This window comes from Elephantulus edwardii, unplaced genomic scaffold (assembly GCF_000299155.1).
Source record: "Elephantulus edwardii isolate Elephantulus edwardi_28Jun2011 unplaced genomic scaffold, EleEdw1.0 scaffold00028, whole genome shotgun sequence".
NCBI lineage: Eukaryota > Metazoa > Chordata > Mammalia > Macroscelidea > Macroscelididae > Elephantulus > Elephantulus edwardii.
In genome coordinates, this window is record NW_006399778.1 from 18,217,503 (window position 1) to 18,222,961 (window position 5,459).

Consider the following 5,459-nt stretch of genomic DNA (forward strand, 5'->3'; position numbering starts at 1 on the left):
ATGGATCGACTCTGTGATTGGGTTGGTGGGAATGAGTGTGTCAGAGACAGGGAGGTTGGCACAGGACAGAGCAGCATTTAGGGCTGTTGTACATAGGGTCGCTATGAGTTACAAGTGACTCAACAGCACATAACAACAACAAACAACAACAATCCTATCAAAGATCTTGAAATGTTCTTTTTGATAATGAATGTGAAAGCATTCCTCTTCAATTTGTTGTTCTGAGCATAACTGATTATGTGCTTCCCTGATTCAAAGCGGCCACAATGGGCCCATTTCAGCTCATTGATGCCTAGGACGTCGATCGTCATGAGTTCCGTTTCATTTTGACAACATCTCATTTTCCTAGATTCAGACTCGGTCCATTTCATGTTCTTGATTACTGATGGATGTGTGTGGCTTCATTTCATGTTCCCAATTAGTGATGGATGTTTGCGGCTTCCTTTCTGAGTGTTGTGCTCTGAGGGGCTCTACTTCTGGTACTATCTAGGGGAAAGTCCTATCATGGTCAGAGAATGGTGTATACTTGAGGCACCAATGTAAGCAGATTCAGGCCAGAAAGCAACTTAATAGAAATGAGGTGCCCGTTGCAATAGGTTGTGGGTATATATTACTATCGGGAAACATCTGCCTGTGGACTTTCAGGTCTTACACCAGTTGCCTTCCCTGAGGTCTGGCTCTCAATTCCCTGTCTTACATGGACTGGTATTGTAATAGGGTTAAGAGGGTTGTACAAGTCCATCCCAGAGAGGGTGAAACCAGGCTGCTCCTTGGAAGCAAGGATTCTGAAGCTCTGTCTGACCTATTTTGGCCACATTGCCAGGAGGGACCACTTCTTAGAGAGAGACTTGGAAGAGTGGAGGGTCAGCACAAGACAAGAAGACCCTGAATAGGATGGATAAACTCAGTAACTGGTCTCAGAGACAATAAAATTGGCTAAAGGATAGAGCAAGGTTCACAGCTGTTATACATAGGGTCGCTGTGAGTCGGGGTTCACTCGACGGTACATGACAACACCACCACCACCTCACTCTAATCCTTTCACAGTAGATTGGATTATCTGATCACCCCACAACTGCCACATTCCATCATTATGTTCAAGACTCATAGCCCACATATTTCTCAGACACACTATTCAAACCATTGCAACAATGAACATTATCACTTAGTCATCCATTTAAAATTACAAACCTCTTGCACACCCATGTTTATTGTGGCTTTAGTCACAATAGCAAAGAGTTGGAAACAACCCAAGGGCCCATAAACAAATGAATGAAGAGAAGCTCTGGTATAATCAAACAATGGAATACTATGGTGCATTGAAAAACAAGAAAGTCATGAAATATTATACAAAGTGGGTGACCCTGGAGGACATAATTCTGCATGAAATACCTCACTCACAAAAGGACAAATAAAGCATAGGGCCACTATTGTAAAATGGGACTGACATTGGGGTTGGGGGGAGACTCAGAGAGAGGGGATAAATAATGTATACTGCATTAAAACAGATGAAGGAGAGAACTGTTTAAAAGGGATATTGTTGTTGTTGTTGTTGTTGTTGTTATGTGCCGTCAAGTCGCTTGCTACTCATAGCGACCCTATGTGCAACAGCCCTAAACTCTGTTCTGTCCTGTGCCAATTGCACCATCTCCGATACACCCGTATGATTAGGTATTATTGTCATGACAGGAATTCAGAGTGAAGGCTGCATAGTGGAGTGAATTTGGGGGGAGAGATTGTATAACAATGAAAGAATTTTTCTTTTACTTTTCAAAGAGAAAAGTGAACTGGTATGGGGAGGAGTGGGCAGGGAGAAAAGTGAACAATGAATAAATGGAAATCCAAACTCTCTGTAAACTTTCATTAAAGTTAATTTAAAAATATATTAATAAAAAATGCAAACCTTTTGTTCTAAATATTTTACTATCACAAAAAAGTTAACATTAATATAGGAAAAGAGATAAAATGGAGTTTTGCTTTATAAACAGGAGGGCTGACACCACCCATGAGCAGACACTACTGTCTGGCCGGGGGCCCTGGAGGAGCAGAAGCCCCAGTGAGTTCTGAAAGTTTCCACCCGATTCTGCTCAGCGTTTGAGGACAGCTGCAAGATCATAACTGGCACAGAATCCAGCAGCCCACTGGGCAGACCTGGATGACTATAGCATCAGCAGTGGAAGCTCAGGGAGCAAGACGCTGAGCTTTTTTCCAGGTTATCATCTACTGCCACCAAAACTGAGTCATCCATCAGGATCTCAAGCTGGATACCACCATGTTAGTCAATATTGTCCACTTTTGCATCTCCAGACAACCCCACAGTTCTACGATGTTTGTGAGAACCTCCTCTATGGCTCATTCAAGATCATCAAGGGGAAGCCCTGCAGAGGTGGGCAGCTGGTCCCTGGGCGTTCTGTGTATCCTGGTGCACGAAATTCTGCTCTTTGATAGGACCCATCAATCAATAAGAGGCCTACCAGGAGCCTCCTAAAGCCTGGGACATCTGCGGCCTGAGCTGGTGTCTGTTAACCAGCGTCACCCTGGAGGATGTGGCCAGTCACTGAGGAGTCAGCTGGGGCTACCCTCCCAAGTGAGGGAGCAGGAGGCCCACACAAGGGCAGGCACTCTAGTGGCAACTCTGCTCAGGATTTCATGGCCAACTGGCTCTGCCCTCCTTCTGGCCTCCCCTGGAGAATGAGGCCAACGTGTAGCTTCTTCAGGTAGTGTGTGCCTGGTGTCACCACAGGCCTGGAGCAACAACGGTCATTCAGTAAGTCCTGCGAGGAGAATGACATGACCTAGTCTCTCCAGGAGGACACAAATGATGATGACAAAAGTAATCTCAAATTGTCAAAGGACATTCTCATGTCAGGTAGCCAGGGGCAGGCCACACCGAGGTGCCCAGGTAGGACATTCTCAAGAAGTCTAGGCAGAGAGAGTCTTATTAATCCTCTCCTACACAGAGTAGTCCAGGGAGAACTTACAGGGGACATGTTTATGAGTCATCAAAGACTTACTTGACTCAGATGACACAATTTTGCTTGAAGGAAGTGAGCAAGAGATAAAACACTTACTGAAGAAGATCAAAACCTTCAATATGGATTACATCTCAGCATAAAAAAGAAAACAAACCAACAAAAATTGTCTCAACTGGATCACTAGACAATACTATGATAGATGGAGAAAAGACTAGTCAGTCAATAATTTAATTTTTTGGATCCACAATCAACAGCCATGGTAATGTTGCTATTTTTGTTATGTGTCATTGAGTCAGAACTGACACATAACCTAGCTGACCCTCCAGTGAGTACTAAGAGCTGTACATCACAGAGGAGATAGCCCATCTTTCTCTATCAGCGGAGCTCCTGGATTTCAGCACTCTCCTTTGGCTTGGCAGTGCAGCTCCTCACCACCAAGCCACCAGAGTCCCTTTCCATGGTGCTGTTGATTGCCCATCCTTCTCCTGGGGAGCAGCTGGTGGCCTCAAACCACATACCTTTGGTATTGCAGTGCAGCTTCTTGCCACTAGGCCGCCAGAGGTCCCTGTATTTTCTGGCCACACTTTATTCAAATATTGTTTGTGAAAACTTCAAAAACAGACATAAAAGAAAGGTGGCTGCAGCCTGATTCAGAAGGTCTGCTGTGTGTCAAATGAAGAGCTTTAGCTCTAGCTTACGATAGGAAGCCCTTGAAAAGGGAAGGTAAGAATCAAGTTTCTGTTTTAATAGTCACTCACTATTAACTCTCTCTTCTACATACAAAGATGGCTGAGGAAAAGAACTTGTCTGCATTAACTTGTCATATAACTGAATCCCTAGATAAAGGCAACTATTATAGAAGTCCACTCACATAAGAAGAAGGCAGTAAAAATTAATAAACCGATAATAAGTATTTAAGGGAAAAACATATACAATAAGTGGTTGACTCATCATTGTGGACATTGTATTTAATGTTATACAATAAAAAGTGTATAAATTAATGAAAAACCAATATGCTTTATAAATTTTCACTTAAATGTTAAAGAGGGGGGGAAAATAGACCAAAAAAAAAGTTGTAGGCCATTAAGGGAGGTCTGGAAGTCAAGTGGGCAAGGAGCTGCTTTACCCACGAAAGGCTGCCAGTTCAAATCCACCAGCTGCTGTAGGAAATCTCCTCTCATGTGATATAGTCAACAATAACAGTAAAAAAATCCAAAGACGTGTTGCATTGGGTAAATCTGCTGTCAAGGATCTCTCTAAAGTGCAAAACAGCAAAGATAATAATAGATTTAAAGAGTAAGCCAAGTACCTGACCCAAACCATGATAATTTCAATTGCTTCATATGCATGTGGAAGTTGGACAACATATGGGGGTGTTTTTTTTAAGTTACAATAGTAAATACTGATTTCTTAGAAATTTACATCCTCAAAGGGACAGACCACCTTTCTTGAAAGGAAATGTGGAGGAGAGAGGCCTGGACAATGTATCTTTGGAAGATCAAAGAAGAATTGATACCTTTGAATTATGTTGTTGGCAGAGAGTATTGACTATCTCATGGACTGTCAAAAGGGCAAACAGATCTGTCCTGGAGGAAATGCAACCAGGATGCCCCTTAGAGGGAAGGATAGTGAATTTCATGTCACATATGTTGGGTATGTTGTCATGAGTTCTTAGAAAAAGTTGCCATATTTGGGAAAGTAGAGGATCCTCAAAAGAGAGGAATACCCTTGATGAGGTGAATAACCCAGTGGTCACAACATTAGCCTTGAATATGATGAAGATAGTGAGGATAGTGCAGGATAGATCAAGGTTTCAATTCATTGCTTGAAAGGGCACAGGGATTCCACAGCACCTAACAACAGCGATGCTTTACATAATAATCTTTATGTGTTCATTTTATACAACTTTGAATTAAAACAAGCTTGGAAGGAGGAGTGGCATCCACTTCCATAATAACTTGCCTCCGGAAACCCAATGAACCTGGAGAGAGGATGAGAGACACCCAAGCACTGAGGACTCTCCTTCACAGGGTCACTATGAGTTGCCTGCGACTCGATGGCACTTAACAACAAACAACAATACTTCATAGATTCCACAGTTCAATTATTAAATTATTAAGGATGTTTACAGTTGTTTCTACCCATGTTGAACCCTTTCACCCTCTGGGTGAAAGTTTTATTCAATCCACCTCGCTAAGGCAGACTCATTCAGCTCTGAGGAAACAGCTCTTTCTCAGTGAAATTTTGAATATCTTCAAACCTCAGGGACTAATCTTCTAGCATATTATCAGAAAGTAGTCCTGTAGCAATTATTAGAGATTTTGGCGAGTTATTATTTCAGAAGTGGATAGCTAGTCCTACTTCCTTTTTAAAAAAAATTTTATTATTATTGCTGGGCTCTATGAGGAGAAATGTGGGGTCAAGATTGGTGGACGATTTATCAACAATTTGTGTTATGCGGATGACACAACCCTGCTTGCTGAA